A 12,650-nucleotide genomic window follows, 5' to 3' on the forward strand; every position below is an offset into this window, starting at 1 on the left:
TTCAAATGTTTTCCGTTCTTGGGTGCGTTTAAACATTCCATTGAGGATTTTGATTTTTAAATCATTTATGGAATGATCTGGTAGTGAGAAATGATGTCCCACAGGTGAGCAGTATCTTCCTTCTTCGTGGTATAGTATAGAGTGTCTGTGCATATTCATTCTGCCTTGAAGTTTTGGGCTGGTTTCCCTAATGTAGCATACATAAAAAAGGAGCTAACAAATAATATCTGAGAATGAAATAGACAGGCTTCTTAGTGTAACAGCAAATAAACTATAGTGCTCAATTTTAATTAATGATCATCCAATATTACTAACAACACTTAAGATATGGAAACTGAAATGTGTAATTTTCTTAGAAAGGTGCCATTAATCTATGACACACATCATGACACCATTCGTTATTTCCTTAACCATACAGTGTATTGAATATCAAATCCTACTATTCAGTTACTCAATACTATGATTTGTAGTGTTAGTCTGTAAATAAGATGGTATCTGTTCAGCTCTGGATAGGAAAAATATGCAGAACCATTTGTCGAAAATATAACACAGGAATGGCAAATGGAAATTTGAAAGCTGAATTTTCTAGTCATTAGGTTTACAATGAAAACAGTGAGGTTGCTTTGTTCAGTATATGGTAGTTGGGATCTCTAATGAGCATGTTCCTAGGCCAGAATGTGGCCAACTCTAGTCCTCAAGGGCCACCACCATGCCAGGTATTAAGGATATCCCTGCTTCATCACAGGTAACTCAATCAGTGGCTCAACTGATTGAGCAACCTGTGCCTAAGCTGGGATATCCTGAAACCGTGACCTGCTAGTGGCCCTTGAAGACTGGAATTGAGCACCCCTGGCCTAGGGTATCGGTAAGTGCTGTCAAATTATTTTCAGTAAATGGCTGTATTTTGTTGTAAGCAGAAGTATTTTGCACAGAGCAGGGTGTGTCAGTACAGTTCATGTGGTGTCCTCTGTTGTATGAGCAAATGAACACACTTCGTAGCAACGCTGACCATGTATGACCACTGGCCTGATAAAGGCAACATTCATCATTATTGCAAGTCAACAGTACTGTGTTAACCCCGACGCTGCCAGAGGTATCTGAGAAGTATTGCTTTGATAATGCGCCCGAGGCACTTCTGGGAGTGAAAGGGTTTTAAGCCAACGAGTGTGCATAAAATAATTTGAATGTAATAAAGCATGTCGGTCTGTGACTGCAGGAAGCCAGGTACAAAGTCTACACAACGTCACTGTTAATTACATCTGGCAGAAGCGCAACAAGGCAGCGATGAGATATATATAATGATCATTATGGACCGTTTAACACTGTATGGTATTACAATCTCGACCTATTGACTTATAATAAACCATTTTAGCTGTAAGGATTGCCACTGTATGTGGGACACCCTCTGGCTATTTCATCTTTTAGAATCCATTTTAATTCCAAAAGAAACCAGATTTTTTCAGGTAATATGTTTTGTACCAGGAGCTCCTAGTTGTAAGAAGCTGAAGTTTTGGTCCCTCCAGTTCAATATCCCAGGGGTTGCTGCATTAATAACTGTAGTGTTTGTTAATGTTGCTTATTGTGCTGTCAGTGATTTAAACATTTTGCCTACATATATTGGAATTTAAGGTACGGAACACAAATAATGTAATCTGTTGTAAAAGACAGGGAAGGCCCCCTATCACAGGTATGATTTATGTTTATCTTCCCTGATGAAAGTCCCTGCAAGGACCAAAACGTTGGCCAAATATATACTCACGTTAGCTGAAATATAATTGATGGCCTAATTTAATGATCTGTCTAGCGTTCTCCTATAATCTGATCTGCCTGCAGAGCAGTTGCTATTGGTATTATAGAGCACATGTCATCAAACCGTCCTCACCAAGCCCGAAAAAGGTTAACCCGGGGGACAGATGCAAAGATATTCAACCTGAGCAGAAAAATAGTGGCAACATTTTTTTATACAAAAATCCCCAAAATGGTAGCAGTAGCATTGTTAATGGAACTCAACCCCACCCTTTCTGTTGTAATGTTTCTAAAGACAGTCAGTTCATTTGAGTTCAGCGTTGTCCATTGTGACCATTGTAGACTTGGCTCACATAACCTGTTTCAATTGACCCTTTTGGAATCTAGTTGAAAAGCCAGGATATACCGTTTAAAGGGGAAGACCCACATAGCGGATGTACAGTATTTAAATGGTTATAGGTTTCTGCTGTAGAATTGTGTACTTGATTTTGCATTTTGATTTACTTTGTGTTTCATAAATGAGATGGTGGATTGAATGTAATCATTTTTGCATTGTCGTTTCAGAAATCAAATCGTGTTATGGGTTCCTTTTAACACATTCGTTTTTATTATATCATCTATTTTTATTGACCCCTCAACGTGTGAGGTCATGAAAGATTCAGGGGCTCTCAGCAGGGGCCAACCTTCAGCCCCGAGATGTGTAACCTTTTTTAGACCATTAGAAATAAAAATGTGATTTTAACCTTTGTATGAAATCATCTCTATTACAGCAACAATCCTTATATGGAGTATTTGTGCAAGATTTTTTCAAAACAGCTGACCAATTTAATTGACATTTTGTTTCTCATTCTGTTTATTCACTGCTTTGTGTCCAGTGAAATATGTATCTTTTTCTTTTCAATAGCAAAACTTGAATGAAGAAAATATGTATCGGTACATGCTAGTAGAAGCGGAAGCTCCACAAACAGTTGCGTCAGGAAAATAATAGATAAACCTCCTCAAATTCATTTAAAAACTGGAAGAATTAAAAAAAAAAAATGAAATGCTGAATTTTTCTTTACAAAAAATGCCAATCACTGAAACTCACCGGGGAGATAAGTTCATGTTGGTCCTAGGTGAGATTTCTTTAAAATATTTCATAATGCTTAAATGAACGCAGAGAAGAAGGATGGTGGGAAAAGGTAAAAGATTGTTTGTGTATATTTATCGCTGATAACATGGACGCGCCTCTACTTTATGGCATTGTTTTTAAAGGATCACTATTAATGGATTTTATTATTTAAATAAAAATACATCACAACAACTAATTTGTTAGTCTGATAACTTCGCACCCCATAGTACAGATATATTATTATTATTATTATTATTATTATATTGATATAGCAACAACATAGTAGACAGCACTGGTTCTCTTATTTTGTCATCTACAGCTCTATTAAAAGAACCTCTCTCTTTGTCACAGATTGCATTGCTTTAAAATTCTGTATATTATATCATTCCTATAATTCATTTTGCTCTGTTTGTTTTGTTTACTTTGGTGATTCAATTTTTAAAACACTCCTGTCATTTCTATCTCTTTACCCTAGCAACCAATCAGGCCTGAGGGAATCTGAGCCCACGCCCTTGACTGTTCAGGGCAGTAGCTATAGCAAGTGACATAAACCACAGCATACTTTTGAGCTCTGAGCCCTGCTTGTTATAATGTTATCCTGCCTGCTGACTTCCCTAACCTTAGCCTGTCTGGACTTCACTTCTGCCTCATCCATTGTACTGCGTTTGTTTGTCTGTCCTGCTCTTCACCAACTCTTACAGCCACCTCTATGACCCCGCTCTGGGCCCCATCCAGTGTTGCCTGCTCCAGCCATTGGGATCGGCTTTCGGCCGTGGAGCCCACTTTCATCTGTGCGCTACACAGACACTGAAGGTCTTTAATATGTCCTTCTATGGGACCTTGAGTACCGCTAGTGTTACTTGTACCACAAGTTGGCAGCCAGTGGTACTGTTTGTAGTGTTGCACACAGTAGGGGGATTGGTAATTTTGGAACATTGTAAGAAATACAGCCTGGCATAGTACAGGTTCTCTTGGTGAAGCCTTACATGAAAAAGCACTCACACGTTAATATAAAAATATTGTATTGAAATTATACATCAAACTACTTACAAATAAAATCCGGCGCCTGAAAAAATGTCCAGATATCAAATAATGGAATCTGACCATACAATAGTGTCCAGTCTGGATGATCCGGGAACCTTCAGATGAACCACAGAGACGATCTCATAATATGTGGGAATAAACATATGAGAAAATCATAGTGTTTAACTACTGGCATAACCCTGAGGAAGTGACGTTTCACGAAACGCGTGGTGTTAGAGGTGAAGGCATTCACCACAACTGAGCCTGGGACACTTGATGAGCTAAGCCGAGTGGAGAGTAGCAACTACTTCCGCGTTGCGCACGCAGTCAGAGCGGACCGCGAGGAGAGTGCTGGAGGCATTGGAATACAAGAGCATACGGCGTCCGTGTGAGTGCTGTGTGAGTATCCCGGAGGTACACTATCAACATCCGTCTGAAGCTAGGCACACAGAATAGAGACTATCCCTAATGCTATTTGGAATCCTGCTTGTCTTTTATTTATTTTTTTATTTATAAAAATGTTTTACCAGGAAGTAATACATTGAGAGATACCTCTCGTTTTCAAGTATGTCCTGGGCACAGAGTTATAAAAAATACATGGTTACAGTAAAAGAACAGAGGTTATACAGTCAATTCACAGACATTTCATAGGACAGATAGAGTTGGAAAATTGGGAACAGGGGATAAAGGGCATATGAGTTTCAGATAGAAATAGAGCAGCTTTAACATCACTTTAACATCAACCAACATCAGCAAACAGTTCACACCCTTTGGCTGCCCTTCGGCTTCGCCAAAGACTGTGCGCCTTTGGGGCAAAGCAGATGCACAGTGGGGTGGGTGGCTGAGATGCAATGCAGCTGTGAACAAAAGCTCTTTGTGTCCTCATCTCTCATTAACATTCCAGTGGGTGGGTTGACGTTCCACAGAGAACAAGCAAATGTTAACCATTAGCACGCTGGTCCTTTGCAGAGGGGTGCCGCTCTTGGGGAGCCCCATCAGCCTGTGCACCTTTGGGGCAAAGCAGATGTCGTAAGTAGGATTCCAATTTTTCTCACTGGATGAGCAACAGCAGTGTCACTATTTCCCAGCGATCAAGACGTATGTCTGTGTAACAGGGGAGTTATCCCTGTTCAGGTAATGTGCCTCTAATCCAGCAGTGTGGTGGTTTACTGCTGGTAGTCAATTAACAAACACCACCTGCCTGATTAGATTGCTTAGAAAAGCCTGTCTTTTGAGACAGAAAGTGAGACTCCTTAGCTCACACCTGAGCTGAACTTGGAGACAGAGCAGAGATTCCTTAGTCCACAACTGGGCTGAACCAAGGAAGGGCAGATGTCTTGAGCGACAAGCTGACCACAAGACAAAGGGGACAAGATTCTAACCTGGAGCCTGACATTTCCTGTGCACACAAGGGTGCAGTTCCAAGAGAGCAGAGAAGCTTCCCCTACAGCAGCCCAGCTAACAGATAAGACTTTCATTTATAAGACTTTTTATATCTGTTCCTTTCATGCTATATGTTTGGGGCTGGGAGACATGCTTATCTAAAGGGAGTGGTGGATTGCATAGTATTTCACTAGAAATACTCCCAAGTGAATAAAAGCTTTGTTAACCCCTTGTTTGGATGGTTTCCTGATGTTAAGGAAACAGCGCAATAAAAGCCTTATTTAATTTCACCATAACCAGTCTCCCTTGCATACCTCTGTGAGCGTCCGCCTACATACGGTCATCAGAACTTGGGACGAGAGAGGTGGTCCTTGAAGTTAAGGGGCCCGGAGTTGGCTGTGAAATTTTTTTTTGTGCTTTTTTGTCTACAAACAGTCTGAGCAACATAAATAAAAAAATCTCATGCAGCAGAGACCAGAATTAAAGTGATACACACCCAGGCAGGAAATCTAACCTGCACTGAAACTTACAAAACCACAGATGGACTCTTTTCCCCAATCCCAAGAGGAGAGAGAGAGAGACTGCTGAAGCAGGTAAACCTTATTTGCCTATCACAATAAAGTGTAAAATGGTCATTGCAATAAGGGGTTTGCCTTCCAGCCATAGTCAGGGTTCAAGAAGTGAGTTAGCCCTTAAAGGGATAGGCGTTTGTTGTTTTCAAATGTTTAGCTGAAGCAGTTAATACAGATGGTGACCCACGAGCGGTACCGATTCTGCAAGTAAAGGCTGCCACACCGCATAGGACTACCAGTTGTGAATGGAGTATATGCAGAAAAATATGAAAATTGATGCAAGACTGTGCTGAAGCAGGGGAATTTTCAGTAAACAAGTGCTGAGTGTAAAATTGCCTATTAAAAAAAAAAAAAAAAAAAAGGAATTGCTGAGCTGTGTAAAAGGTATCCCAAAGTGTGAAGAGTGAATGTCATAATACCCAAAGTTGAGACTGAACTCAAGCTAAAAATCACATTATTTGGCAGAAGCAGAGAGATTACACCATTTACTTGCTAGGTGCAAAGCAAACAGAAGTTTTTACCTAGCAACTGCACATCCAGCATACCTAATGAGAGATTATACCTAGCAAGTAAATGGTGTAAAGCAAATAGACTTTTTTTACCTAGCAACTGCACATCCTGTATACTGCACCGACACACTTTATTCGAGCAAATACCCGGTATGTACCTGGCAGATACCTGGAATGCGCCACTCCTAACCTCTGACAAGCCCCGTTGCATTTGCCTTCCCAGCCTGGGTTCATGCCTGGCTGATGGGCGGCTGATCTGTTAAATGATAATGATTAGGATTTAATAGGCTGCAATGCTTCGCGTGTCTACCAGATGGCATAAATTCATGAATTGTAATGCAGTTTATATATATATACTGTGCAGTATTGCAGCCAGCGGGAATAAAATGCTTCAATCCCTGCTTGGAAAATAACTCAATGTACTCGGGCAGAAAACAGTCACAAACCTCAATACACCCGGGTATACCCGAATTCGTGGCACTAGCCAAGCTCGAATAAAGTGTGTCGCCAGTGTACCTGAAGAGAGAAAATGTGTGCACAGTACTGCTGATATTGTAAACTTACCCAAGAGAGAAAAGAAAGTCTACAAAGATGCCTGTGAGAGCTATGACCTCTACAAGCAAAATAGGCCCACCTGTAGGACTACCACAATTGGGAGTTCTAGTAAATACAGTGGCAACAGCTGCAATAGCACCTCCTGAGGTGAGGAAGAAAATTACACCTGATAGCCCCAAAATGGAGGACAAGATGCAGCGTTCCTGTAATGAACCCTACCCCACGGAAGAGTGGCCCTTCCAGTCCGATGAGGAGGAAGACATCTCTTATGGGGAACCCAAACCGAGTCACACCCACAACACACTCCAAGAATGGTGGGGGTGCCTGAACTCGGTACGAACTGGAAAGACTGCTACCTATGATGACAAATATGATCGGCAGGAGAAAGAGTGGGAGCAGTGGATCACCGAATATTTCCGTTAGCTGTTACAGTTCCAAGAAAAGCCAAGTGGATCCAGTGACGCTGCTAAAATTTTGAATGAAGATGGAGACCCCAGTATCCCTGAGGGGACGGTGTCATCCAAAACAAAAAGGCGAAAAAAGAAAAGCGGTTCTTCACTTACCGTGGAAGGAACAGACACGTCCGCAGATCCTGTAGAGAAAAAGGGGGACCGAGATGCCCTGCAGCCTAGAGAAAATTGAGAATTCGTCCCACGGTTAACCAAATATCCAGAGGGCCCAAGGCAGAAGTCGTGTACCCCAAAGAAGTGTCTGTCCGGTGCCAATAATGAGGAACCCCCAACCAACCATCCCAGGGAAGCAGAGCCGGAACCAGTGAGTGTCGATCCCTTGACCAGCCCTGAGGATGCCCTGAAAAATGCCAGGCGTGACTGTGATCGGCTCCTGGAAAATAACGTGAAGCTACAGAAAGATGTGCTCACAATGTACTCTTTGGCCAGGACAGAATTGGACGATCTCAAGAAAAAAGACTATACTTAGGAAAAGTCCTCCTCGAGCGACTGAGGAGTGCTGATCTCAAGCACCTTCGGGAGGAGACCCGAATAAACTGGAGAAAGGGCTCCAATCCCAGCGGGACTGAGGGTTCTCTTCCTCCATCCACTCTCAGTCAAGTCACAGAGATATCTAGAATGAGAGTGGAAGGATGGGATTTGGCCGTGGCAAGCCCGAGCTTCCCACAAACAGGGGAGGTATGTAACAGGGGAGTTATCCCTGTTCAGGTAATGTGCCTCTAATCCAGCAGTGTGGTGGTTAACTGCTGGTAGTCAATTAACAAACACCACCTGCCTGATTAGATTGCTTAGAAAAGCCTGTCTTTTGAGACAGGAAGTGAGACTCCTTAGCTCACACCTGAGCTGAACTTGGAGACAGAGCAGAGATTCCTTAGTCCACAACTGGGCTGAACCAAGAAAGGGCAGATGTCTTGAGTGACAAACTGACCACAAGACAAAGGGGACAAGATTCTAACCTGGAGCCTGACATTTCCTGTGCACACAAGGGTGCGGTTCCAAGAGAGCAGAGAAGCTTCCCCTACAGCAGCCCAGCTAACAGATAAGACTTTCATTTATAAGACTTTTTATATCTGTTCATTTCATGATATATGTTTGGGGCTGGGAGACATGCTTATCTAAAGGGAGTGGTGGATTGCATAGTATTTCACTAGAAATACTCCCAAGTGAATAGAAGCTTTGTTTACCCCTTGTTTGGATGGTTTCCTGATGTTAAGGAAACAGGCGCAATAAAAGCCTTATTTAATTTCACCATAACCAGTCTCCCTTGCATACCTCTGTGAGCGTCCGCCTACAGTCTGTTTTATATTATTTTATTAAATTAGTTTTCTAGCGTATCATTAAGTGCTGTCTATTGTTTTGTTAGTCTGTTAGTTAGTTTGTTAGTGCTAATATTGTTTTACCATCAGTTTTCAGCAGTTACACACTATGATTTTCTTACATGTTTATTCCCACATATTATGAGATTGTCTCCGTGGTTCATCTGAAGGTTCCCGGATCATCCAGACTGGACACTATTGTATGGTCAGATTCCATTATTTGATATCTGGACATTTTTTCAGGTGCCGGACTTCATTTATTATGTTATCTTGTATGATTTGTATCGGTCAGTTTTTCCAGGCAGCCTGGCTTATATCTATACGTTTTTAGTATTTACCACAGTGTTATAGTAACACTGTTTAGTATTTTAGAACATTAGCGCTATTAGTACATTCCTTTTTATACATCAAACTACTGTTACAATATATAGTTACTATAAAAGGATGTTACATATTAACAGTCAGGATTTGTGACCGTGGCAATCTTTTTAATTAAATCCTCATTATTTAATACAATTTGAAACTATTACTCAAATTGTTACACAACCTTAATTGAACACCAGCTTGATTTATAACACAATAATATCTCTCTATATATAAAAGGCTTAGGTATGTTTCCGTACAATGGTTCAGCTGTTACGGGGTTACTAAGGAACAATTGCTAAGCAAACACACCGTCACTTTGCTCCCAAATACAATATCTAGAGATCAAGACAAACCCAATTTCCTTTACTCATTGACCCCACACACTTACAGTTAGTGTCAAAGATTTTAATGCTTAAAAAATCCCCTTTTACCACTGCAACCCTAAAACCACTTTAGCATTCTCTAAAGTATGATCCCTAATGGAAGCACCATACATTGTGCAGTGGGCGGATATTTACTAAGGGGCGCTTTGCCATAAGACCTGTTCCTGGGCTAGAGAATTCCATTATGGGTCTTTCACTATAATTGGTTGAAGGTATCTTATCGCACAGCACCGCTTAACAAATATGACTCATTGGGTCTTGTCCCAGAGCTGGTTTTTGTTTGGCTTTTGGGTCAGGTTTGCATTTCAGAAAAACAGAGAGCAGCAAATTGATAAATCTATTTTGAATGGAGCTGGCAATTCTCACACTTTGGAGGAGGCTGTTATTCTGGGTCTGGCTGTTACCATCTCATTGTGATAAAGTGTCTGTCATTGTCTGGCTCCACTTAGAGGGATGGCACGTCTACGTGTTCTGAGCGGGTTGTCCTTGAACTGCTGTCATTCTCTCGTTTCATTGCGGATGATGGAATTCCCTCAGCCCCATGACTCTTTTTGATGACTGCAAAGAAACATGGAAGTTAATTGCAATTAATTTACTACCCTCTCGGCGAAGAAGGATTTCTGACATTACCCCATCTAATCCCAACATGTATTTCTTCTACAAAATGCCAGTGTCCTGTAAATGAAAGTTAACTAAACTAAAATGATGTTACTACTGCCACAAACTGACAGACGATAACATTATTACATTGGGCAAAGGAGCAAAGTGACGGTATATTTGGAGCATGTACAAGAAGGGAAATCCAACTGTGGTTAACCGCAAGGGGGAATCCCGGGGACGCTGTTTTTGGTATCATGTTCTTGGGCAGACAACTGTTTGTAATTAGATTGTAAGCTCTTCGGAGCAGGGACTCCTTTTCCTAACTGTTACTTTTATGTCTGAAGCACTTCTCCCCTTTATGTGTTATTTATATTATTTGTTATTTATATTATTGTCACGTCTATTACTGCTGTGAAGCGCTATGTACATTAATGGCGCTATATAAATAAAGACAGATACATACAGTACAAGATGGTCCGCAGGGTCAGAACCGAGTAAGTACCGTACTGCATACACTTTTTCCTCTAATGTTTTTCAGCACATAGCATGTACTGTATGTCTATACGTCTGTACTGTTTTTCATCTTCCCAATTTTGTCTTTCACAATGACACGATTTGGTTGGTGGAAGAGATCAGCTGGGAAAATGATGAGCGGTCTGCTGAAGAGATTCCGGATATTCTGCAGAAGAAGCATGAGATTTCAGGGTCTGAGACCAGCATCAGTCTAATGAGATGAGACTTGGGCTGGCCCTTTAGACATGTGAGGTAAAGAGCTGTGCTGTACATGTACTGTTTGTGCAGATGCCAAGAGTTATGTGTGGACATTATATTACTTTCTGCTCCTTCCTCCATACCAATTTTTTCTTATTATTGCAGAGTATTTCCCATGATAAGGGATGTTAACAAGATTAAAAAAGTTGACCAAGGACGTGCATGGATTGAGCGTGGACAAAAGTTTGAGGATGTTATATTCTCTTTCAATTATTAATTTTGCAGCAAATATTTTATTGCAGTTAGTGCAGAATGAAAAAAAGGTTATAAACTAATGTAATAGGGCAATAAGCAGATTTTTGTTTTTGCTATTTAATAGAGTGAGCATTGATTGTATGGGTCAGCCTGCAGTTAGAGGGTTATTGGCAAGTGAGGTTTGGTAGGAGTTAAGAAGATGCCGACACAGTGTACTACAATGGGATGTATCAAGTTCTTCTTCTGTCATATGTTTCTCTTTCATTATCATCAAAAAAATCTGCAGTGAGGCAGTGTTATTTTTTCTTTTCCAAAGAAATTCTCTACAGCAATCAATGGGGAATTTCAGCCGAAAACTGCCCAATCAGCCACTTCGGCAGCTTATAATAAGCCCCTAAGTGCAAAACACCGTATTTGGAGTTACATATGAAAATAACACATACACTAATGCAAAAAAAAGTTTTACTGAAAAATGACTGACTTATTTATATAGTAAAAAAGGAAACATACACTGGGAAAAGAGTGCCGTATTTCCCATTGTGTTCATCTCCTTTGCCGATGTGACAAATGTACAAAGAAAACAGAAATGGTGATGATAGCGCTAAGAACTAAACAATACTTATTGGTGTGAAATAATAAACACTTGAATACCTTATAATGATAAGGCAATGCTGCCAAGAGATACTGACCAAAAACAAAGTCAGTCATAAACACCAAAAACAAAATACAAACCGGTGCCTAAAATTGTCCAAAGATAGTCTATTGGGGATCCAATTGGACCGGGAAACACAGATCCACTTCTTAGTCTTGTGCTTCCAAAGTTGTGACCACGACCGGATGAGACGTGATATGTGGAGTCAAGCAGAAAAATAAATCATAGTGCAAACTGATATCAAGAGGGACATACAGTACAAACACTAAACAAACAACAGATGAAACATAGTGCAACTTGCTACTATGGGGACATACAGTACAAACGCTAGACAAACGACAGAGACAAATTCAGGCAAGGCTGACTAAATGAAAGAGCTAATTTTTAATAAACAAGTAATAATAAAATATAGTTGGGAACACAAGAGCAGGCACCTGATCCGGTTGTTCTAAAACCAAAATCCTACTTACCTCCTCAAAGAAACAAATAAGGTTCGTTTGGCATGAGATATCCTTCATAAATCCATGCTGACTATCTACTATATATTTTTGAAAGCACTGTATGTCTGCGTCCCAAGGGCCAATCGCATAGCACCTTTGGCCTGTCACTCCGGCTCAGGCCATGCCCGCCCCCGCACACCTCTCATTGGCCTGCGTCCAACACCAATGCCACACTGTCCCACCCCTCACTGACTCTCATTGGCCTGCGTCCAACACCAATGCCACACTGTCCCACCCCTCACTGACTCTCATTGGCCTGCGTCCAACACCAATGCCACACTGTCCCACCCCTCACTGAGCTACCACTTCCACACTGTCCCACCCCTCACTGAGCTGCTACCACACAACAGCCGAATCAGGTACAGAATCAGCTACACACAACACCGCACGATCACCTACACACAACGCACGGTAACACCAAACACTGCACACACAGACATTCACACAACACCAAACACTGCACACTGCCTCTTCAAAACAACACCCTCGACCCCCCCC

At 41.3% G+C, this 12,650-nt stretch overlaps 1 long non-coding RNA gene across 1 annotated transcript; it reads right to left on the minus strand.

Moving 5' to 3' along the window:
- Positions 1-8,978: 8,978 nt before the first annotated feature.
- On the minus strand, positions 8,979-12,181 carry LOC142500901 (uncharacterized). Its single transcript, XR_012803350.1, has 3 exons — positions 11,733-12,181; positions 10,503-10,713; positions 8,979-9,992 (listed from the first exon to the last, which is right to left on the minus strand). It is a non-coding gene; the product is annotated as an uncharacterized LOC142500901 (long non-coding RNA).
- Between the last annotated feature and the right edge of the window lie 469 nt (positions 12,182-12,650).

This window comes from Ascaphus truei, chromosome 8, assembly GCF_040206685.1.
Source record: "Ascaphus truei isolate aAscTru1 chromosome 8, aAscTru1.hap1, whole genome shotgun sequence".
Classification (NCBI taxonomy): domain Eukaryota; kingdom Metazoa; phylum Chordata; class Amphibia; order Anura; family Ascaphidae; genus Ascaphus; species Ascaphus truei.